The sequence below is a fragment of the Haemorhous mexicanus genome, chromosome 12, assembly GCF_027477595.1.
Source record: "Haemorhous mexicanus isolate bHaeMex1 chromosome 12, bHaeMex1.pri, whole genome shotgun sequence".
NCBI lineage: Eukaryota > Metazoa > Chordata > Aves > Passeriformes > Fringillidae > Haemorhous > Haemorhous mexicanus.
Window position 1 is genome coordinate 4,528,077 of NC_082352.1, and position 25,526 is coordinate 4,553,602.

General features: G+C 47.0%; 1 long non-coding RNA gene across 1 annotated transcript; it reads right to left on the minus strand.

The window, feature by feature from the left end:
* Positions 1 to 423: 423 nt before the first annotated feature.
* Positions 424 to 23,436, minus strand: LOC132333067 (uncharacterized). The gene is made up of 2 exons (XR_009488053.1): positions 22,924 to 23,436; positions 424 to 1,708 (listed from the first exon to the last, which is right to left on the minus strand). It is a non-coding gene; the product is annotated as an uncharacterized LOC132333067 (long non-coding RNA).
* Between the last annotated feature and the right edge of the window lie 2,090 nt (positions 23,437 to 25,526).

Below are 25,526 nucleotides of genomic sequence, written 5' to 3' on the forward strand. Positions count from 1 at the left end.
GCTCAGTGTGTATGATGGATGTGATAGGAATGACTATCCATAAATACCACAAGAGCATTGTAATGAGGTGCTTTCTAGCAGCACTTGTCCAGGCTGGTAGTGTTATGTTAAGGCTGGAGAAGTATCTCCAAGCAAGCTCCTTGGCTAAGCTTTGATAAGCATGGTGTCACCCAAGATCTAACTACAATTTGTTTGGGTAAGAGGTTTTGCTTGTTAGTTTCTAAAGATACTTTCAAATAGGTTTGGGGTTTTACTTCTATTTATTTATTTTTTCCTTTTTTAGCCCAGGTTTTGTGTTGGTGTCACAAAACCCAACTAATGCAGAGATCTGCATTTATTTTTTTTTAATGCCTTTTCTGAGATTCATTGTTGTTCTGACAACAATCAGCTTACAGAAGGGCTGAGGGCTGGGGAGAATTTGGCTCTGTGACTCACAGGAGTGACCTGTGTCTCTCCAGAGACCAGCAGGTCTATCTGTATATCCTACATACCTCAATATGCTGGCCCACTTTTGGGTGACACACCTGGCATTGCAGACAGTGCTGTTTGGATCCAGGCTCTCCCATACCCCAGTGTCTGCAGCACAGTTCTGCTGAGACACAGCAACCAGCAGCTATTTTCCTGAACTCCAGGCAGCTTGGGCTGCTGGACAAATGGCTGCACACAAATAATGCACAGCCCAGCGTGCTGGCTGGGATGCAGCTGGGGAGTTACAAAATACTACCTAAACTTATGAAGAGGAAGGTAAAGGAGAAGGACTAGCTTCTGTCTTAAAACTTATATCTTGCTTTATATATATTAGTACATTCTATAACTCTAAACTCTTTAGTTTTTTGCTCTGTGATATTATACACTGTGTGTGTGTGAGAGTGTGAGTGTATGTGTGCTTCTGAGTGGCAGGACCTCCTTTCTGCTTAGTTTTAAGATCTGAGAAAGAAAGTTATCTTTGATCCTTACAACCTCTGAAGTGAAGTCTCTTGACTGTTTGAACTTGTGATGCATAGTCAGAATTCATTCATATTATAAATAAATAAATAACTGGCAGGTAACTGCAATGGTGGTAACAGCTTCCATTCTTTCTGGGGAATCATTAACTCCAGATGAATCTCCCTGGTTAACAGCTAAATACAGTTAAAACAAACAAAAAAGCCCAACAAAACAGACACAAAATAATATTGGTTGGAAGGGACATCTGGAGGCTGTACCCCAACCTCCTCAAAGCAGGGCTAACCTCAACATCAGCTTAGGCTGCTCAGGGCTTTGTCCATTACATTTTGAAATCTCCAAGGATGGGGATTTCACAAACCTCTCTGGGCACCTGCTGGAGTTCAGCTGCTCTTATTTTGAAAAATTTCTTCTATGATGTTGATTGCCATTTCTTCTGTTCTTGTGCTGTTCAGCTCTGCAGAGAGCCTGTCCCATGCAGGCCAAGGTGCCATTGCCCATCAGCACTGCAAAGTCATGCTGCTGCCTCTCACACAGGTTTATTCTGTGTCAGGTGCACACTTTACATTTGTCCTTGATGAATTTCAACAGATTTCTTTTACACTTGTCTTCCAGGCTGTGGAAGACCACCTGAATGGCTGCCTTGTCCTCCAGCATAAGGACATAGAGCCTCAATTCAGTCCTGCACAGACTTGCTGAGGAACCATTGTTTTCTGTCATCCAGATTATTTTCTGTCATCCAGATTGCTGGTGAAGCCTGGCCCTGTTGAAGAACACCATCTGTTAATACCAACTGAGTGTCTAGGTCTTGACCTTTATTATCCTTTAAGCCTTACAGGGTAGCTGTGAGCTCTTTTCAGCCAGGTTGTGGTGCATCCATTCAGGCAATGCCAAAGACCATGCTAAAACAAAATAAGAGGCATCCACTGCTTCCCCCACCTTGTCCAATGAGCACATCATCCCAGTACAGGTGACACCCACACCAGTCAGGTACAGTGTGTCTCTGTTAGATACACACTGGCTGTTACTAGCTGCCTTCTTGTCTTTGGGCATGGCTTCTTTGAGGATTTGCTCCATAAGATTCCCAGGAAAAATGGATTGATATCTTATGGAAGACATCTTCATCTTTGCTTTGGCTAATCCCTTTCAGGACAAGCAGGTTGATTACATGTGTTAAATTTGTGAGCTCTTCAGCATGAGCCTGTGCTCTTGGTTGACGAAATTTTTCTTAGGGAGTGGCTGAGCAGGCCAAACCCAGAAGCAGCCTAAACAGGGCACTCCTATTTCCCCTCTGCTGGGACTCCCTCTCTTCCCAGCCCCACCACCACTGACAATCTCCCTGCCATTGCTGCTGTGGTCTTTGTGCCACTTCAGAGCAGGGGCCCTACAAGGAGGAGATGGGAAGAGCAGGGGAATGAGGCTGCCAGGCCACTGCACAGCACAGCATGGTGTGTCCTGGCCCTGGCTAAGGTTCAAAGAGTTGGAGTAAAAGGAAAAAATAAGCAGGAAGAAAGGGTAGGGTCATCTGCATGGAGTGTTAGGGATGGGCCTGGTCCTTTCTAGCCAAACAGAGAGGGCCAGGCATTTGCCAAAAACCCCATTTGCACAATGGCCTGGAGTGGTTTGAATTCAGAGACATCAGTTGAGTTTCACTAGTTATAACTCTGGTTCACAGGCATCTGAACAGGGCTGAGGGCAGTGGTGCTGCTACAGGAGGTAAGAAAGAGAATGGCTGAAGAGCCACCAGGTCTGACTGTGGAGCCCGAGCAGGACAAATCCTACTGTGCCAAGCTGGCTTGCATCTGGGTGCCTTGAGATTTGTTCCTGCCACAGGGGCACCTGCTCCCAGCCAGGGCAGGGCTGTGACAGCCCCTGAACCTCCCCTTTGCTCTGGAAAACAAAACTCCTGGGCACTCTGCTCAGTTCAAGGACAGCCTCCCAGCCTCACAGGTGGGGATTCGTGGGGCCCTCCCAACCAGACAGACTCAGCAGAGCAGCCCCATTCCTTGTGACTGGAACTGGACCATGGAATTGAGGAACTTGCCCTCGAGGAAAGAGGCAGCCCAGCAGTGGCTGGGGAGGGCTGTAGGAGCACTCAGGCAGGCAGCATCGGGCATGTCTTACTAACTGGAAGAAGCAGATGTAATTCTGTCATCATTTGTCATATCCACACTAATGGGATGGCAATTCTGTGGTGCACTTATACCTGTACTCTCCCTAGCAGCACATCAGAAGACTCCTAAGAGTGATGCACAGAAAAGCAAAAAGGATGTTAGTGTAGTGCCAGTGCTGCTTGGAGCCAGGTGCATTGCTAGTGAAGGAGACACAGCTTGGATTCCTCTGCAGGGCAGGCTGAGGGCTCCAGGGTGCCGAGGTGAGTGAGCACTGCACGCTGCAGTCCTCCTGCATCAGAGAAACCTGATTTGCTGGGTCACCCTCCTGCAGTGACACAATATCATTTAGAGTTGTTTGCTTATTACAGAGATACCATCAAAAGGTGTGGTGCCTTGATTGGAGTCTAGCAAGAAAGTAACACTCTTATTCACCCCCCCACCCACCCACCCTCCCACCTTTGGCAGATGGTCTGAGGGTCTCTCCTTTGCTTCATGACAGAAAGTGGTTGATTCATCCCCACCCAGCAGTAATTATGTGTTGCTGCCTGCTGGAAGTTCCCATGTTGGCATCAGTGGTAAGCCTAGAACTCACTGCTAACATGCATTGCAAAGTAAAAGCATGATTTCTTGATGTCTGTTTTATATTCAGTTACTTAATACTTGGTATTATTTCCTTGTGATTTTTGTAATGATCCTTACAATGTCCCTAACTGCTGTTACCCCGCCACACTTCTATTTCTCAGCAGCTGTTTGCATGCAGCCTTCCCATTCAGCTAGAAAGCAGCTCTGGTAACAAAAAATTTATAGCCTTTTTTGGTTTTCCTTTCCTTTTCAAAGAGCCCCCTTCTCACAGTCTCCTGTGTAAAACACAGCTCCTGCTGTAGGGGCTTTTTCATCCTGAAAGCTTCTAATTTCATCCCCTTATCTTTGGGACCAAATGATTCCCTTCTCAGTGCAGGTCCTTATTGAACCAGTCTGGCTTAGCAAGCCTCCACTCCACTTCTTTGTTTAAGGTTATTTATTTTTATATCAAAAAGGTAATAAAATTGACAAAATATGTTTATTTGTATTCTAACTGTACAGATTACACTCAAGCAAAACAAAACATCCAACAGACTTCCTATTATTCATGGCATCAGTGCTGAGCCATTACAGTACCAGCAGCAGGCAACTTTTCCTCCCTTCAGCTCTTGAAACCCCTTTGGCACCAGTGTCCCACACCAAGCCCTGGGGTTGCTCAGCCTCTTCCACCATCCCAGGGGGCTGTGAGTATGAAGTGGCCAATTTTTACCAGAAGCAAGGCCAAGCATGTCGGGAGGGCCCCAGCCCCAGCTCTGCCTGGCTTTGCCTGGGAAGGGAGGGCAGGAGGGGCAGGGGCAAGGCGAGGGGCCCAAGAGCACCTTCAGACACCGAGCTGGGTGCACAGTCTGCAAGAAGGCTGAGGGGCCCCTTCTGGGTGGGCTCAGCTCTGTGGAGCCCATTCCCTCAGGGGGATGTTCCCAAACCCTCCATCAGGAGCAGGGGTAGCCTCCCCAGCTGTGATGAGTGACCTGTTCCACAGAGGGAATGCTAAAGCCCAGTCCTTACCCAGGAAGGGGGCTCACAGTTAGGGGTCAGATATAGTATCCAAAGGAGCTCATAAACCCACCATGGAATAGCAGCAGCAATCTCTTTAGCAAGATCTGGTTTTATGTATGTTCATCAGTGAGCTGGGATCAGAGTGAGAGTAGGTCCTGGGGGATGGTGACTGTGGGGACCACGGCAGAAGGGTGTGTGGGAGGATGGAATGACACTGCCAAACAGAAGATGCATTAACATCTTCACTGTTTCTAGCAATGGACAAGGATTCTCCTGATACAAGGATACATGGGGCCTGGACATTGTATTTTAATGTGCAGATCAATGGAGGGAAAGAGAAGAGACAGCAATGGAAGGTGAAATCAATTCACTCAGTATATTAATATACAAGCCTCCAGAGCCTCACTGCAGTATCAGTGCCATCTGTCCAGCCATGTGACATGCCACCTAACAGGGATGCTGCACAGGAGGCAGGGATCAGGCCAGTGCCAGCCATGCCATACACTGCAATGTTTGCTGCAGCAGCAGCTTTGCCTCTGACCCCAGCACTGGGGCTATCCATCCTCCAGACCTGGGAGTGGTTTGGGTGCCTTTCTGTGCCTGACTGCTCTGCTCCCCACTGAGAGCATGCACAGGCAGGTGTGTGGGGTCTGCAGAAGGGAACTGGGGAGTTCCTGTGCCCCTCCAGAGCAGGGTCAGTGCACAGCAGCTGCTCCCAGAGCAGAGCAGGCTGCAGACAGTGCCAGCAGCATTTCAGCTCGGCAGCTGGAGCAGCCCTGGATCATGGTCTGGCTCTCACAGGGCTCTCCAGGAGCTTGCTGGGGTAAGTGCTTCTGAAAGCCAGTGGGACAGGGTACCCAAATCCCCTTGGTGCTACCAGTGTCCCTGTCCTGATTACTTCAGGCATGTCCAGAAGGTGCTGACCAGCAGCATCCGTGCCTGTGTGCTGTGCAGTGCCTGCCCTTAGGAGAGGTGTCAGGGCCTTGGCTCTTGGCCCAGAAAGGATGCACAGCCTGTGTGTTCAAACTCCCAGTGGGTGCAGCCAGAAGCAAGACTTTGGGAGCTCTGTTTTTGTTTGACACTGCCCAGTCCTTGCCCTTGGGAGAGCTGCAGCTGAGGTGAGGTGTCCCTGCCCACGCTGTGGAGCTGTCCCAAACACAGGCAGTGTCACCTTTGTGCTACTTCCAGCTGAACAGAGAGAACTTTGCCTCCTCTCCATCTATCAGGAAGGTCAATCTCTGTATGGGCTGCCTTTTCTTTTAAATCTATACATTAAAGGGTGTCATAAAATGCTGTGCTGGGGGTGCAATTAATGACTCGTTAGAAGCACTCTGGGATTACTGGCTCTCAGTGCAGTAAAGAGAAAGCAGGGAGATTCTGGAGTTCATTTCCAAACAGGTGAGTGGGAACTCTCAAACCAGGAGGCAGTTAATGTGTCTGGTTTCTGCTTTCCCTGAAGTGGAGCTGGGCATTAGGCTGAGGTGTGCAACATTCACATCATGCCTCATCTAAAATTTGCCAATATTAATTTGCTGCTTTCTACTCTTTAGCAATCAAACAGAAACATTTCAGCTGATACCTCCTGGCTAACAAGGTTTGAGAAATAACCTTTTGGTCACTTTTGCAACTGAAGTGAAATAGGTGAAAATGTTCTTAGGTGATAGAACAGCTACATCACATGAGCAGAGCACGTTATCTCAGAGTTTCCTGTACTCTCCAGTGTGACCCAGAGAGTTTATTAACAAGAATGTGTGTTAATTCTCTGACTGATACTGTAAACAGTGCAAGGGAAATGCTGCTCAGGCTTACAGGAGTGTTTCCCTGATCCCAAACCCTTTAAACTTTAACACCAGCAGTGGCAAAAGCTGCCTTGGCTGCCATGGGAGCAGGCCCAGGCAGTAATGCCATGTTACAGTAATGCCAGGTTGTATCACCAGCACTGCAGTTGCTCAGCAGGCTGGTGACCTTCTAGTTAGTTTTGAGAAATTAAACCTTTAAATTCCAAAATTTGCACTGAGGTGTTTAACCAGTGTGAAGATGTAGGTAATGATATGTGGCAGGTATGCTTTCCCAATGAAGCCATGTTGAGTCATTTTATATTAACACCCAAGGAACAAACCAAGTTTTTACAACAATAGTTGGCAATATTTCTATTAAATAGCATTAGCCAATAATTTCTAAAACTGCCTGTTAATTACAGCATTCAGGCCTTGCAGGCAGTTCTATTTTACATAAGTGCCATCATGGCAGACTACAGCCTTTTGTCATAGGCAAACAAGACCATGAGCTACCAAATTACTTTCTGGGGTAAATCCATTCACACTGGGGGATTATTTTGTTGGTTTGGTTTGGTTTTGGTGGGGTTTTTGGGCTTTTTTTTTGGTTTAGATTTTGTGGGGGGTTTATGGGTGTTTTGGGTGGTGTTTTTTGTTAGGGTTTGGGGGGGGGGGAGGGGGGTTGGTTGTTTCTTTGTTAGTTTTGTTTTTTTCCTGACACTGAGAGGTACCATTCAAATGAGACAGCTCACATGGCACATTGTCACGTTGGCATCAGCCACTGGCCCAGGCTGGGGGCCATGGCAGGATGTGCTGGGCTGGCTGGGGCAGCTGAAGAGCAGGAGGATGGCTGCACTTCAGGATGCCCATCTCCATCAGCTGGAGCAGCTGAGCTGTCCTGTGCATGCCTCGAGTCCTGAAACCCTGCAGCACAGGCAGCAGGAGGGCTGGCAATGGTGTGTGGCTGTACCTGGTGTTCCTGCTCCCCAGCTGCTCCTGGGACCTGTCACACCAGGGGGACAGCAGCATGTGGTGCTGTCACACCAGGGGGACAGCAGCATGTTGTGCTGCAGAGCTTCATCATCTCCTGCTCAAGCACATCCTAGAACACTTGGTAGATAAGGATAAACCTCTAGCAGGAAACTGTAACAGTGACATTTATTGTGTATGTGTCACTTGGACTAGCTGTATTTATTACTGCTGTTGTGAGTGCTGCTGTTGGAGGGTCACCTGCAGCTGCCCAGTCGGTGCTGAGCTCCATTGTGTTTAGCTCAAATGCACCCAAACCCCTCAAAAAAACTTACAGCTCAGAATGCAGGTGACTTAGAGTGGTGAAGAGGAGGGATAAAATCAAATGGATACAATTAGCTTGGGCACAAATTAGTCATTCTTTTCTTGGTGTAATTATAAAATGGACACAGGTAGCACCAACTAACCTCAAATACCCTCCTAGCCATAATTAACAATATTGCATAATAATGGTGTCGGTTTAAACATTGTTTAAACCCGATGCTTTGCTCAAAATTACTGGATAGCCACATATCTTGCACAACAGACTAACACACAGCAGTGCCTTGACTTCCATTCTCCATTTCGTTGGGTCATCTGTGCATAGGAAAAGCTCCTGGCCAAAGAGGAGTCAGTGGTAGGGTGGTAAATAATAGTGGGTAGATTCATCTCTCTGTGGTATATGAGGAGCAGGTAAATACTAGAAGTGCACAGAGCAGAAGTAGCTACAGAGGGAGTGCCCTTTGCCTGAATTTACCCTTGACTACACCACTTAGAAGAATTGCATAATTGATACAATTGAACCACATCAGTCCTTTATTTATAGAACATAATGAAATGGTTTTCAACATCCTGGATCATGCTGCACGGGTGATTGCCATATATGCACCCAAGGAGAATAAATAAAAACATTTCCCTAAGGTATTGTGTCTCTTCACCTTCTCTAGTTGCATGCAGGGCTTGATTTGAGAGCAGCTCTGTGAGGAGTGCAGCACGTAATCCTGCTGTGCTCTGGCACAGGTGTCACTCAGAGCAGTGCTGCACTGGGGATGCTCCACAGCCCTGGAATTCCCCCTTGCCCACGTGCTACAGAGAGGATTTCACAGGCTGGCAAAGCTTAGGGAGTGTCTGAACATAGCCCAGACTCCTGAACACCTCAGTCAGCCCCTGCTCAAGCTCCACAGCTGGAATTTGGCACAAACCTGGCTCACGCAGCCCTGCAGGGTCAGGCTCCACCACCCCACCACTGTGGCCTTGGGAAGCTGTTTTCCATGGTGGAAACCATGGCCATGAGCCCCTGAGAAGGCAGAGGACAGGGCTTGTCTGAGCCTGCTGCCTGAGCCATGGGCTCCCACACCAGCCTCACCTTCAGGGGCTGCTGGTTTGTCAGGACTGGCTCTGACCCCCTGATGGGACCCACCCAGGGCAGGCTCTGGTCTGCAGCACAAGCAGGAGCATCAGGGGGCACTGAGACAGGGATATTGGATAGGCTGCATAAAATTAAACAAAGCACCTCAATTCTTTTAGCTGTTGTTGTTTTTGTTGCTATAATTGGAAAAATATAGATAATTTATAAGTATTTCACTTGCTGGCTTTTTTTGTCCATCTTCATATGATGTTCTGCTGTTCCTATTGCATCATTTACATTTGGCCTTTATTTATGATGCTACATTGTTTTATGTATGCACTTTATAATTAGAAATACTAATTGCAAGCTTGCCTACTACCTTCAGTTGGCTTTTCCAGAGCATTACTTGCAAAAACCTCACAATTACTCAGTTGTTTTCAACTGCTCAATGAGTGTTTTCATAAATAAAAAAAAAAAAACCCAGGACTGTCTTTTCAGCTTGTCCTATTTCTAAGTTTTACATGGTGCCCAGCTGGTGCAAAGAAATTAACTGCATCTCAACTTGCATTTTCTTAGAAGCTGTTTAAGGATTCTTCTCAAAAATCCTCTTTTTCTGAATGAAAATAAAATCTTACTTACTACACAGAGATACTGAGGGATTCCCACGCTAGCTGTTATATTAAATTTAAATTTTTTTTGACATGTAAAACTTTAGCCTAGGCACGTTGTCATATTTTTGATACATTTCAAACTGAAAAAAAGTCCAAATAAGTTAATGGCTCTGCAAGAGGGAGCTAGTCACTTCCATGCACTTGCTGCAAACTTTGACACAATGCTCCCATTTTATCATTTGTTATTTCAGCTTTGCTGATGATTCAGTGGTGTTATTCCACTGAAAAACTGGAGTAACACAGCAGTGAATCAGGCTCATTGGCTCTGCTTCTCAGTATCTAAAATGAAGATCCACCTACAGGTAAAATACTATCACACTGCAAGTATCTCACGGGCTGAAATCTGTCCTGGCTTGCCAGATCTTCATCAGAAAAGGATTGCACAGGCTCAGAATTAAGGAGCATGGTGACTGCATTTTAGTCAATGGGAATACTCATGGCAACGAGATGAGCTGGTTTTGGCTTTTCTCATCACAACTTGCTCCCATCCAAACCAGCAGAGCAGAGGGTTATTTTGTTTAGCTGGGTTATTTTTCACTCTCTGGCTGCCATGGATGTGGAAAGCAGCACCTCTGTCACTGGCCCAGGAGGCTGCAAGGCCAGGCCAGCACTGCAGGGCTGGCTCTGAGTGAGCTCCAAGGAGGCACCTGCAAGTGTGGGCTCCTGCAGCAGTGGCAGTGACATCCCACCCTGCTCTGCTCTGCTCTGCTCTGCTCTGCTCTGCTGGCAGCCATGGCTCAGCTTCACAGGGGGACCCTGCAGCACACACCATGGCAAGCAGTGATGGGAAGTGTATGCAAGTGTGACCACCTTAGTGGGTTTTCCTCCTCCAGTGTGATCATGTCATGATTTATTAAATAGTCTCTATTCAAATTACCAAATGACATCTCCTTTCCCTTATTATTCCATTAAGGATATGTCATTCTTGTTTTGTTCCCTTCCCAAATTCAGTCTTTTAAGGGCATCTCATAGAGAAGTAGATTCTTCCAGTGCCTGCAGATGTAGCCCTGTGCACAAATGCTGTGCAGTTACCTCTCACATACCCTGTGCTCAAACTGACTGATAAAATAATGGTTCCCAGGTGCATGATGGCCCAGTCAAATGTCTGCTGATTGACAAAGCATCCTCACAGAGGTCCTGAGCAATTAACTGAGTGTATGGCTGTACCTGGAGGGGAGGGGAGAGGGACTGTACTTAGGTCTAGTGATGACATGGGGAGCACAACTGCAAGAGCTCTTCTGTCTCTGCCCCTCGGCACAAATGTCACCTTGGGTAGCAGCTGTGCTGCTTGGCAGCACTGAGTGAGCCCTGAGGCTTTGCCTGGCATGGCTCACACCTCATGGAAGTGCAGATGCAGAGCCCAGGCCCTGCTTGCCCAGGGCACTGGGGTCTGGCAGTGCCAGGCGCGCGTGGCGTCACACAGGCTGGGGCACTGAGAATGACATCAACACTGAGGCACTGCTGCTGGTTTCACTGGGTTAGCACGGGCTTTTCCACCCCTTCAAAGGCTTTGTCTCCTTGTCTTCAGCCCAAAATCCACCCAGTGTTCCTAGTGGAGGTTGGTGCTGCCTGCTGGTGGTCGGCTGGAAGGTGCTGGTGGCATCGGGCTACGGTGGCAGCTGGGTGACACCATGAAGAGTGGCAGCTTGCTGGGGACCCCAGAGTGGGGAAAAGGGGGCTCTGACCTGCTGCTTCCCTGCCACAGTCACAGCCTCCATGGCAAGGTTTGGCTGCAGCAGATGGGAGAGTAGAGCCTTGTCTGAGTGCTTTCAGGAGCAGATGATGTCCTCAGTCTGCAGTGACACCCAGCCCTGACCAGCACTGAGCAACTGGAAGTGTCACAGAGACACCAGGTGAACCAGGAAAAAGGAATGGCCATGAGATAAAACACAAAATGAGCCAAAAAGGCAGACTCTTACAATAACACCCATGTAAACACTGGTCTGTAAACAAATCAGCCAGCTCTTATCTTGCAGCAGGGAGATTGTTTTTGAGAACCTTGCAGAGTCAAATGAATTCATGAGCCTCCATACCAAGGTGCAATCATTAGTCAGTAAATGAATTACACATAATTATCTGCTCTGTATTTAATTCACTTGGCTTCCAGTTTCTTACTCTTCATACAGTGAAACTCTCTCTCCCTCTCACACAAACACACTCCTTGGGCAGGAGGTTTTGGAGGGCTGCCACGGCCCTGACTCACCAATCAGACTCCGTGATTTGAACGATATTTATCTAAGCCTGCAAACAAAGAAGATGGCTATGCGTCCAATGAGAGAATAATTATTGTTATTATGTTTATAGAGCAACAAAGTTGGGAGTTAGGACCCTGGGGGGAAGGTGGCAGGCAGGGTGAGCTGGGCAGTCTGCAGGCAGTGGCTCAGGACAGGCTTTGCAGGGCTCCCTGCCCCTGAGTCACCTCTGCAGCAATGGCCCAGCAGCCCAGGGCCTGGCCAGGTGATGCCTGGCCTGGCAGAGATGGCAAGACCACCTCCCCAAAGGTTCTTGATGTGGTACCAGGAAAACACTGGCCCTGCAAGGGATTTGGCAGTGGCTGAAGGGAGCTGGGGCTGGCTCAGGGCACCCAGACACCACCAGAGTGGGGCTGAGGGAGGGTGTGCCAGCCTGCAGAGATCCAGCCCTGGCTGCACGGGGGAGCAGCACTGACAGAGCACCTCCTGCTTGAGCAGACCCCATGTGCTCCTTCCTTGTGCAGAAATCACCTACATCCACAATTACCTGCACTCACCTGCCAAGGAGAAAATCCAGAGCAGAAAGAGCTTGTTATGCAAGTAACAGCTGTTGCCACAGAAGGTTTAAAAATAAAAATGTCCTTTGAAATGATGTGGGTTCTCTCTGCTCCACAGGGCAAGGCTGGGCAAGGGAGCCCTGCTCCACCACTTGGGAGAGCTTTGGACACTGACAGTGGCAGTGCCACGTGTGACCCAGGCTTGATCCTGCCACCTGAGTGCTCCGTGTGCTCCCAGAGGGCAGGGACAGGGAAGGGTCCCACCTGTCCTTCAGCACTTCTCCACCACAGGGAATAAGTTTGGTAAAACTCACCATTGAAACTTGCATTTCTTCCAAGACTCAAAAGCCTCCTCTTGGCTGTGACTCCAAGTGTGCCATGAATTTAAAGGGCACCCCAGACCTCTGACGTGAGGCTGCTGCCAAGCCATGCACCTGAACACAACTCTTGGCTTTTGTGGAGACACATCTGCCTTCTGGGGGATGTGTACAGAGGAATAATGATTGGTAGCTTTTCAGCAACTTGGTACCAAGCAGCAGCAGTCTCAGCCCTCACAGCTGTGGCTCTGGAGAGCTTGGGGGAATCAGACTCTGGAAATGCTTTGGTTTAAGGGCACAGCCAGCTGTGGTGATGGCACACAGCACTTCTGTCAAGAAAGCTGGAAAAAGTGCCATTTATACTTCCATTAACTCACCTTGAGGAGGGTAAAGCTTGAGCCACTTTGTAATTATCTCAAATCATCTTTAGGTTAACAACATACAGCCAGGGAGAGAGAGGGCAAACAGCCAGATGAAGACTTTGTCTGGGAATAAAAGTGAATTTAGAATGAATCCTACACAGGGAGCAAGACATCCCATCCTTGTTCTTCCAAGATCACTGTGAAAGAGTTCCAGATTTTGTCCTTATTATTGGAAGGAAGGCAAAACCAATAATCTGGATAATTATTAATGCTTAAAAAAATACCACTAAAAATGCAAGATAAATAACTTGATGTCCCTTCCAGCCAACCCAGTTTTAGAAGGAAGTTTTATCTCACTAGATGCTTTAACTGATGATTATGTCTGTGTTAATATCCTAGGGAGAAAAGTGGAAAGGCTTTGACAAAGGAAGGCTTGCCAATGCAATGACAGACAACAATACTTTGGATCACAAAGCATTTCTTAGAGGATGGGGATTGAAGTGCTGGATTTTTAAAATTGTAGGAAATCTTCCCTATTTAATTCCCTTTTCAGAGCAACTTAAATTTTCTGGAGAAGGTTGAAAACACCTATATGCCAACATTAACATCCCAAAGGCAGAAAAAGGCTGTAGAGGAGAGCAATCAAAACTATTTCTGAGACAACAGGGTCCACAAGAAGGAAGATGTGATTTTATGGCCTCAGTAAAAACTGGGAGCCTTGGATCAAGGCTTCCTTATTTTCTCAAAGCTGGCAGCTAACCTGAAGAGAGCCAAGGCATCTCTCAGTGCTTCAGCCTGCACTTCTGAGCAGCAGTGGGGCACTTGGAAGAAGCAAAGGACCTTGCAGCATTTCCCTGCACTCACAGCAGCACTCAGCTCATATGTACCATTGAAAATTGCTGCTTCTGCTGCAGGTTATTTTAAAATGGAGACAGATCTTTGTGGCTCCATATATGTTTGTTTATTTAAATATCAGTTTGTTTGTCTATCAGTTGAATTATTGAAAATGTTACTGCTCTTTAATGAATTACTACGAGGCATTTTCAGACCCTTGAGTGGAGGGAGCAAACAAAGCCATATTACCAAGCAGGTGGTGAACTAAGTAAGCACAAGATTTCACAAGAATCATTGTGCATGCAGCAGTTTTCACATCTTCCTCTGTCCCTCCATGGTACACAGAGGGTTTATATTATTACTACAGGTAGAAAATCTAGAAAGCAGCCAAACATACCCTGCTTGCAGTCCCTGAGCAATGATGCCATGAACTGGGGGCTCGGAGAGGGTACCACAAATTATTCTTTGTGAGCTGACAGAAAACAGTCAAAGAGCAGGGTTATAAATCAGTGCTTCACTATAAATCACTGCATTTGTCACTTTGACCCACTCCAGCACACCTTGGCCTTGATGGGGCTTTACTTTTTAATTTTTCTAACACAGCAACACGGATGGCAGCTGACTTTGCACACCTGAGCGTGGTCAGTGTCACACAGAGCACAGAGCAGCTCTGCCCATCCCTGCCAGACCAAGGAGGTGTCTGGTAAATGCTGCTCTGCAGCTGGGGTGTGGTGCTGTGAGCACGGCTGTGGAGCACATCCAACCTTCTCCCAGTGCCAGCAGAGCAAGTCCAGGGCTGTCTGCAGCCTCTGGAGACACAGATCTGTTCAGCAGAACACAAGAACTTACAACCAGGTCCAGTTCCAGGGGGAACACTGTTTATTTTGGTGCAAGATCAGTATGGGAAAACACACTTCCAATTCTGAGAGAGGAATTTTCCCAGTTTACAAACTGTTCCATGTTCATGGAGTTTCAAATGATTGTAAGTAACAAAAGAGCAGGGATTCAGTAGCAGAAATAAGAATAAAGCATGCAGTTCTTGCTGGACATCTTGAGTTATACCAGTGAAGCCAACATAGTATTTTGCCCAGTGATTGATAGATTGTGCCTATGGAAATTTTACTTATTTTTGCTGAAGGTAACCTTGAGTGTCCTGGGACAATTGCACTGCTGAGCCATGCTCATGTGTGCTTTGGAAGCTTAGAAGGGAGAACGAATGGAAAGAACCACATCCTCCTCCAGACCACAAATCATGCCTGTTTGTACCTGAAAGACCATAAATTTATCTGTTTGCAGAGCCCTGGCAGGCTGCCTGGGAACTTCCATTAAAAGATGTAGTCCTGCAGTGCACCTCACAGTGTCACAGGTGGTATCTCTAGCATGCAAAGGAAAGCTCTAAGGTCATGCCTGTGATTAAAATAATAAAAAAAAAAATATCTCTGGTTCATTTGACTGCATTAATCTGTGTGGCTCTTGGTGTGCTTCCTCCAGTAATATTGCAGCCCATTCCAGTTCCCAGCTTTTACTTTATTCCATTTAGTTTTGTTGCACAACCCTTGCTCTAGGTTGAACCTATGCATTCATATTTTGGTGCAGTGAAGCAATCCAGCCCTGACCTTGCCACAGTTCCTTTCACACACGTAGAGTGTCCTCTGCAGCCAGGGAGGGCTTGGCTCTGATGGCAGGACAGGTCATGGCCTTTGTAGCCCAGGCAGGCAAGGTCTGACTGGAGCCCCCAGGCCTTTCCAGCACCTTCCTGGCTGGCAGGGAGGGCACTCCTAACCTGGGCTCCAGTACAGCATCCAGCTCTTGCTGGACATCTTGAGTTGCACCAGTGAAGCCAACACAGTATTTTGCACAATGATTAATAGATTGTGCCTGTGGAAATTTTACTTATTTTTGCTGAAGGTACAAGAGTAACCTGGAGTTACTTTCCACAGCTTCTTGCTGTGGTCACACACTGTCAGTTCCTCAAAGTGAGTCCACCCAGCACCAGGAATGGGCACAGCTGGGAAATACAACCTTCTGTGAGGAGCCACTGCTGGGCCTGCCAAAGTCATGAACTAATCCCATTTACAATTGTTTTGCTCACATATGGGTCCCAGATAGAGAGAAACAGCAAAAAAGGGCAAATTTAACTCAATATGGGCAAGCCCCCACTGCCCTGGGTGTGGGTGCTGGTGAGCTTGGCTCTTCAGCAGAGACAGGACAAAAAGCCAGAGAGAGGAGGAAAGCTGAGCTGGGAGAGGCAGAGGAAGATTTGGTGTGGAAAGGGAACAATGGGGCACGGGGAAGGAATGAAAAGAACCACATCCTTGTCTGCATCCCAGCCCTGCAGCTGGAGTTACTCCCTCACCCTGGACCCAGCCCTGGTGCCCTGCTTCTCACTCTGCTCCCCTGTGACTGCTGAGGAGCAGCTCCATCCCCTGGATTGGCTCACAGGGACCAGGAGGGCAGCAGAGCTCTGAGCACAGATCACATCTCCCTCCTTCTCTGCAGGGACACTTGGATGTGTTCCCTGCCCAGCCAGGCCTATCACAAGCCCTTAGAATTAAGCCCCAGCCCCACAACCTCTGCTGAACAGAAACCAGAAGATGTTCCTCCCTTCCCTCTGAGCTCACAGACACACCAGCCCTGCTGCAGGCAGATAAGCTCTCCTTGGAGGGAGCCTTCCCACCCTTTGCTTCCCTGCAAGGCTTCCTGGGGAAGGACAAAGGCAAGATGGAATTTCCTTGCACACTCTTGTACCTGTGAACTCTCATATCTGCTTCCACTAGGTTTCCCAAGCTCATTGCCTTGTTTGTGAACTGCTGTATGACTTATTAATGGCAATATTGATTCTTTTCCATTATTCTATTTCAATAACACATTATTAATATTCCCTTGTACACCTTGTGTATGTTCAAAGCCTTTGCAAGCACTCACTGTTTCTTTGTCCTAGAAGCAGTGTGAGGGAAGTGGGGATGTCAGCATGAGAACCCCAAGAGTCCCCAGGATAAGAGGACAGGAGTTCCCAGGACAAGAGGACAAGAGTTCCCAGGATAAGAGGACAGGAGTCCCCAGGATAAGAGGACAAGAGTCCCCAGGTTAAGAGGACAAGAGTTCCCAGGATAAGAGGACAAGAGTCCCCAGGATAAGAGGACAAGAGTTCCCAGCAGCATCCCTGGTGGCTGAGTGTCTTTTGGTGTGAAGAAATCAGAAATAGTTCTCCTGGGTTTACAGCTCCCTTCAGACACAAAACATGCCTGCCAGTGCCCATTCAGTGAGTCACCTTAAGAGCTCTCAGCCACACAGAATGAACCAAAATGGTTTAAAAGAGGTGTGTTTGCAAACACACACACATATGGATAGATGGGTGTAAATGCACACATACCCTCCTAATGCAGAGTGCAGAGCTAAGGCAGAACTGCAAATGCACCATAACAAATTGTAGATATTACACATGTCATATATGGTTTATATTATATATACACATCCCTAGGAGATATAATCAGGTTTAATTTTGCTTCAACAAGCCTTGGGCTATGGCCAAGGTAATCTGTCTGAATGTTTGGGGTTCCCTCTTTGCAGGGTGAACTGCAAATGTGCAAATGCCCTGTCTCCCTTCCTGAGAGCCCCTGTGAGAGCTGAGTTAGCATTCACCAAGAGGAGCCTAAAACAGCCAGCACACCCCCATGCCTTGGGCTCTCCAGGCTCTGTTTCTCTGAGGTCACACCACAATAAATGGCACTGCTGCCTGGAGAGCTTCTGCTGCTGAGTGTGAAGGGACAGGTTACCCTCTTGGGCTGTGCAGGGTCCTTCAGCATTTATTTGCTCACTGCAGAGAGAAAGTGAGTCATGAGAAACCTTAAGGTGGAGCACTCAAAACAAGGAGTGTATAAATGATTAGCTAGCAAGGGAAGGTCAGCACCAGCCCTTCAAGTCTGAGCATGTTCCACTAAGGATGGCACAGGAATAATCCCAGGGGAGTGCCTGTGGTTGCAGGAGCACAGCTATCACCCTTCTAGTCCCTGCCATGTCTCTGACTCATATCAATCTTATCAATCATATCATAATCATATCATCAATGAGGCTGATCTCAGGTTTCTTAAAAAAATGTAGTTCAGGTTATAGAAGTGGTCGAAAATAAAAGTTGATCAGCAGCTCCTGTTTCAGGATGCACACTTTTCACAAAGAAAGCAAAAAGCCTTCACTGCATGGAGAGTCCCAGGGATGGGAGATGGACTGAATTCTATTTACACTCCTGCAGCAATGCAATTAATCATCTTTTCAGATAAGAGCCAATTGCAGAATCTTTATTAGCACACTGATGAAAATGAGAGAGCATACACTGCCTGTTTTCTTCACATCACAGGTGGAATTTAAAGCATTTGGTGATAGGGAAAAAATCAGTTGACCTCATCAGTGAGCAAGAATGACTGGTGATTCACTTGGAGGTACCTGACAAGAAAACTGAGATCTTTTTTCCTTGAAAAAACTACTGATTTTTTAGAAAATATCCTGTGAATAATACACCTGAGTACACTATGTTATCCTTAAATGCACTGATACTTGTGGCATTGCATGATGAACCCTCTAACTACTGTCCACAGGCTGGAGGTTCCAGCATTTTCAGCAATATCAACCCTGTCAACTACCCAGGCCATTGCTGCAGTTTATAATCCAGTTTATTCTGCAGTTTATTACCTGTGGCTGCTCTTACACATCTCTGACACCACATCTCTTGTACAGCTACCAAGCAGCTGAGTACCTTTTTTATTTAGTACCTTTGGGTACGAAGCTTTTCTTCAGAGAGCCTGCAGTAAATGTTTTATCATGAACTGAAGTTGGGCAGGTGAGCTGTATCACAGAGATGGGGCAAATCCTTAATGGAGCAGAGAAACAGAGGCTTCTGTGGAGTGGGAAAATAAACATTCATATATCTTTAGTCTAAAGGTCTTGTGCTAAAATGTACTTAAGTAATTTCACAGACATCTGCATAAGAAAGGATAGGGGAAATAGTCATTTTTTCAGCATATTTCTATTTGGAAATTCAAGAACACAATCTTAGCAGAGCCCAGCAATTAGAAGGAATACCAGGAAAAGTGAAATATCTAAATAGAACATAATCATCAGTCTGCCTGTTCTCAATGAGATTCCCATGTGTTCTTCTTTCACCTGCAGTCAGTCTGGGGCACTTTGGTCCCAATGTCCAAGCAGATATCAGGCTGAAAGAAAAGGAGCCAAGAGCCCACAGAGGTGCAAAGCCAAGGCCAGATGTTCTCAGTGAGCTGTGGGGGATGAGAATGGGTGAGGTGCCCAGGGCTGCTCTGAGTGGGTGAGGTGGATTATTTCAGGTGCCCAGGGCTGCTGGGCATGGGTGAGGTGGATTATTTCAGGTGCCCAGGGCTGCTGGGCAGGGGTGAGGTGGATTATTTCAGGTGCCCAGGGCTGCTCTGAGTGGGTGAGGTGGATTATTTCAGGTGCCCAGGGCTGCTGGGCATGGGTGAGGTGGATTATTTCAGGTGCCCAGGGCTGCTGGGCAGGGATGAGGTGGATTATTTCAGGTGCCCAGGGCTGCTGTGAGTGGGTGAGGTGGATTATTTCAGGTGCCCAGGGCTGCTGGGCAGGGGTGAGGTGGATTATTTCAGGTGCCCAGGGCTGCTGGATGCCCAGAGCAGTGAGAGCAGGGCCATGCAGAGCAGGGAGTGCTGCTGGATCAGTGGCTCCTGTCCCAGCTGGGCAGGTGACAAGGGGAAGGTGCCATCCAAAACCTGCATGCTGACCCATCCCTGCCCCTCAGTGATGGTGACACCCCTGCCCTGTGACTGCAGGAAGGATGGAGCTCCCATCCATGGCCATACAGGCACTTGGCAGCCCCAGAGCCCTCTCACTCACCAGCCTCACAATCACTTGCTGGTGATTGAGTGAAATGTAGAATTAAAATGCAATTTTTCATTTTAATGAGGTTTAACTCTATGCAGGACTGTACAAAATTCAATTAAATAATTTTGCTTTGTTACCTGTCTAAATACATCCCTAGTTATACATCTTGTCTTGATGTAATATTTGTGGATGTGGTCCATGCATAATTTTGAAGTGAGAATCTTTAAATATTTTTAAACAAACATTCTTTATGGAGTAGAAAATCCTTAATAAGAACCATTCTTACCCCTCAGCACAGCTGAGATACAGGGGAGGCACTTTCTCTTCCACACATCAATTATGTTTCACAGGGTCCCCAAAATCTGATATTGAACAGGCCAAGAAAAGATTCAAGTCTCTTGCTTTGGTCACTGGACGCCAAATTCCCACCTGGCAGACAACTTTGATTAACAGTTGACCATGTCTGGTTTGCAGATTTATTTATCTTTCTGCTTTCAAAATAAACTAAAATATCAGATCTGTTGAAAAACACCAGAAAATGATGTCTGGAAAATGCCAGTTGTTGTACAAACAACAACAGCTGAAACTGGGAGACAGAATTTGCATTGTTTGCACCTGTGGAGTGGCAGAAGGAAGCAGGACCACTGAGGAGCCATGATACCTTCTTCAAGTCATAAGATTATCTTCTAAGCCATTTAAAGAAGTGTTATATGCTGAGTTTGCACCATTCCTCTCTCTGTGCTGCAGTCACATGGATACTCACTCCAAAAATGGGACAAGGAGCCAAAATGTAATGGCCTTGTTTAGACAGCTGAACTTCTGAAAAGGTTAACATCAAACATGAACTGTAAGTTCTGTCTGTGGACTAGGCCCACATGGACACATTTTGCCTGCAGCAGGATTTCTCATGTGCATTTCTACAGGCAAAGTGAGAGCTGAGGTCCTGGGTGTGCAGCTCACTCAGGCAGAAATAGTGAGAAGCTGTCTCCTGCCTGTGTTCTCCTTCAGCAGGTGCCACAGAGGGCTGTGTTGGCAAAGCAATGGTCAGTGAGATGGGGTCTGCATCCTTCTGGGCCAGCCAGAGCAGAATTAAAGTTCCAAACCAATCAGAGGTGGGGAAGCTGCTTCAGATCTGCATACATTTAAATGGATAAATAACCAACTGCAGCAGGGCTGTCATTCCTTGCTAGGGTGACCCTTGTGCTTCAGCCAAGGCTGTGAATGCTTTCATGCCAGGCAGAGGAGCAGACTGGTGATTCACAGTCCCCTGTGGTGAACTACACTGAAAAATAAATGTTAGATTTGTCAACTCTGCCTCCATCACACAGGCACATTGCTGTGACACAGCTGGCTGGGAGCACAAACAGCTTCTCAGATAAACTTGTAACGAAGGCCAGATACTAATTCCTTTCCAAAGACAGGAGGAATAACCCCCCAGACTGACCAAGCTATTTCTTTGTTATTTTCTTTGTTATTTTCCCAGGATCTCTGGACCTGAGTCAAAGTGACTGCTGTCCATCCAGGCCTTCCCTTGATTTCTCTGGGGCTTGGATGGATCTTGCTTGTCATCAGGATTTGGTGCTGACCTCAGTCTCCACCTCATCACCCAGAACCCAGGAACTGAGAACAGAAGTCCCCAAACAACACGAGGAAAGAATTCAGGTATAAGCTGCCTGGGACAGGTCTCAGTAAGTGTTTTGAGATAACTTCTAGTTAAGAAGACATGGCTTCAAAATCCAAACAAAGGGGAGATGTCTTGGCACAATATCCCAGTATGTGTGTGAAGAGCATCACACACCATGAAACTGAAGGCTTTGGGCAGTGCTGCTGATTTAATAATGCTAAAATACAAAATGGAACTGTGATTGAATTTGAAATTTGACCATATTTGTTGTTCTCTCAACGTTGTCAGTACACATTACTGCTTCATTTTCGTCCAGGAAAATGGGAAATACAGACCTTGAAGGTGTAACCTTCTGCCTGGCCCTGCTTCAGGCAGCTGTCTGCAGGTGGCCCAGGCATGAATCCTCTGTCATCCAGCATGGCACAGGGGGCACCCCAGCCATTCCCAGAGCTGCCAGCAATGCCATGGCAAACCTTGCCATGCATTTGGGTCCTGGCCCAGAACACATCCTCTAAACAGCACTGCTTGCAGAGCAGCAGCTTTCTGTTCTCCCATCACCTGTGCCACCTCCTATTTCGTACAAAATCTGTACAGCACAAGGGAAAAAAGTCAGTGACTGTTCCAGTCCTCTGGTAGGGCCCTGTGTGTGAGATGGAGCAGCACGTGGCACCCAGAGCCACAGCAGAACACAGCTCTGTTTAACCCAGTGTGTTGGAATAAAGAAGTAAAACCAAGAAAAAAATAGAGGAATAAGGTTTGGTGTAATAACCACAATAAACAGCTACTAACCATGCAGTAACCCAGAGGTTTCCATAAACCCATGAACTTTGCCAGGCCACTGGGGATATCCAATCTTCTCAGGTGGAAGAACCAGGGTTCTTCCCCAGTTCATCCCTCTATGCACACCTAGGAAATGCCTGCTGTTGACAGCAAACCCCAGCAAACACAAGGAGCCCCCCCTCCTTCACAGTGTGCAAAGCCACACTCAGGGAGGGAGGGCACCCAGCAGAGTGCACCCCCAAACTTCTGGATTTTAGGAGGGCCAAGCACCTCCTCTGTGGATATGCTCTGCCTTTGGGAGTTCTCTGCTGTTCCTCAAGGGCTGTGACTGCTCCAGGGAAGGAGGAAACTTTTTTTAATCATGCTTTTAGGCTTGTGCTTTATTATGGGTGGCATTTTTTATCATCCTTTTGAAAGGAAGGGCTCAGTAGACCTTTGAGGATTTGAGTGTTTGCCTTTTTTTTCTTTTTTGTTCTGTTTGGATGAGACAGACAACAGCATGGATTTGAAAAATAAACTTTGTTAATACCCTGCTAGCTTTAAAAGAGAAGGTCTGGCATGCACATCTTCCCTTTAGGGTTCTGATTTTTTCCCCATGCAGCAGAGGAGCCAGATCATTTGGCATCAATGCCAAGTGTGGCACGGTGACACTCCTGTCCCCACAAAACCCTGCACACACAGAATGCTGCTGAAGTGCAGGTAAATATTTAATAAAACTATAGTTGGAGAAACTAAGGTGGCTCTGTGAGTGAAAAGCTGGCAGCACATCCCCAGGCAGAGCTGTACCCCCGAGGGTCAGCAGAATGAGCCCTGAGGGCTCAGCTCCCTGCAGCAGCAGCAGGAGGTTCTTCAGCACAAAGAGCAAAGATCCTTCTGCCAATCGACCCCAAAATACACCTGACCCCTGATTCCTCACCCCTGCACGGTGATGGCTCCCCTGCTGTGTTTCTTACCCTCACCAAATTGCTGTTTTGGCTGGTTTCTGTTTTGTTTGGTAAACTCTGATGTGCTGAGCAGCGCTGTAGGGTTTTTCCTCTCCACTCAGGGTCATTCCATCCTCCAAGGCTTCAGTGGCACTCAATTCTGTGATGAGGAATAGTGCATTGACTGCAATGTATGTTGCTCGTGTTCTTCTTCACTGTTACAATGACTCATTATTCACAGTGTGTTTATGTAATATCATAAATACCAATCTCTGGTATTTATGCAGCATAGTATTTACTTGGGCAAGTTGCCACATGCACTAAAGAAGTAAACAAAGAGCCATTCTTCAGAGGGTTAAAAAAGTCTTAAAATTAATCCAATTTTCCTTCATAAGGCACTCCTTGTTATTTTACCTAAAGTGGCTCTTTAAGATATACAGTATGATAAAACACAATTCCTGGGAGACGTAATTATGGTTCCTAAGAGACTGGTGAATAAACAATCAGGAATAGAGTGTTTGTTTTCCCTAGGTTTTTCTTAACTATTAATGGAAGGCATAAAAAAAAAAAAAAAATTGGGGAGGAATGTGTTGGGGTTGATAAATGGTAAAAAACCCGAGGAGCTCACTTCCCTGAACAGCCAGGAGCAGCACCATTTGATTTGATTGCAAATAATCCTATTTTGGTAATGCATTTGCAGTGAGGGTAAATGCCACAGTGGATTCTTTGTGGTTTTATATTTACTGTACTGTGTACATCAATGGCACAATGTGTGTTCTGAAGGAAAGAGCTTGCCTTGTCTCACATTACCTTTAAGCATTAACACAAACAGCTTCCTTCCACTGAAGGTGACAAAATCTGCTGCGTGGCACAAAATGTTCTGTCTGACACAAATTCCTGAGGAATGGCAGAGGGCTCCCATCCAGGACAGTGCTCAGCCCTTGCAAGTCCCTTCCTGGGAAATGAGGGACACTGCAGCCAACCTCACACCTGTGTGAGCACTGAAAACCTGGAAGGTGGCTAAAGCCACACTTGAATCAACAGCTGAGGAAAACCCATTTGCCACCTGTGAATATTCTGCAATTGAATCAGAGGCAGTGTTTAATAACTCTGGTCCCACGGAGTCATTGAAGTCATTCATCACCTACAACCAGAGGCCACTGGTCACCTCTCTACATCAGTAAGTCATGATGAAACCAAGCTATTAATTCACATTAATGGTGTGAATCTTCAACTTGTCATCATCAGCAATGTGTAAGTAAAGGATGAACTTTGTAGGACCCTCACAGAAGCACAGATTCACATCACAGAGCCTGGGCTTGCACCAGCATCTGCCTCTGCAGATTTTTAATCCCATCAATGTAATGATCAGGTCTTATTGGTTTGGTAGAAACAGGCATAGACCTCACATTCCTCCTGTGGCATGTCAGAGTAGTAGATCACACTGCTGTAGTTAACATTCATCTGTAATCATTTCCTTAAAAAAGAAAAATGAAAGGCAACAAAAGTATTGATAAAGTCCATTTTGTGCCAGATCTGAAGTAAATGCCATTTCAGGCAGAAAAGCTCACAGCTCATGAGTTATTGCCTAAAGGATGGACATCCCTTGCCTCTTTCTATCCAGATTTGCAAAAAGGGCTACAAGAAAAATATATCCACAGATTAATCTGGTCAAGCTAGTACATGTGTCTGTCTCAAGAATTTATTAAAGAAGTGAATAAACATGCTTGATGTGGTAATTAACCCCATGTAAATAACAAATCTTGCCTTTATAGGGTTTTGTTTGTGCTGCTGTCATTAAGGGCCATTCAGTATTTCCAAACTGGAAGCAGGCCTAAGGTTAAACCTCAGCAAATGATGGGGGAAGATGCACAGAATGGGGGTAAGGGGAACCCAATCAGCAAGGCAGCCCATTGTCACTGCTTCACTTCCCTGAGAGCCCAGAGAAAGGAGAGAGCAGCAATGAACCCCATTGAATCCTACACTCTTGGGGCACTCTCAGCTTGGTACCCCTGCTTCTGTAATCTAAAAAAAGAGATTTGCTTCCAAGCTCTTCACTCCCCTGCCCAGGCAAGGAAGGGTTTGCCCAGCCCTCTGCTGTCCTGGCATGTGTGTGCAGGGCACAGGGCATGGCTGGCCCCACCCTGCAGCTCACAGGGAGCTCCTGAGAGCTGGGTCACTGCTCCTCAGCTCTGCCTGCTCCTCCCCAGCTCTGCTGCAACCCACAGCAAGCGTTCATAGCCTTCAAGGGGCTCTGGGTCACTTCAGTGTGTCCAAAGCAGACACTGGAATGGACCTAGAGTGGTCCCTCAGGCTGAACTTCTCCTTTGGCTTTAGGCTCCTTCCTGCCCTGTTTTCCTAGCACCAGCACCATCAGTAATGGAAGGCAATGTCTAAAGGGAAATGCCTTCTCTTCTCTGACAAAGCCCTCAAGCTAATGACCAGCAGTGTGATGTCTGAAGAGAATCTGAGTTGCTGCTGTAACACGGATGGGGTGGTTCTTCAGTGGCTTTCCTGACCTCCTGCTGCAGCCTGCAAGTGATAAGCCATGGCAATAATGGGGTTCTGTGCCCACTCCTCTGGTCACTCTGGTAAGGAGGTCCATCAGAGATGTCCTTCTCTTCAGGACCCTT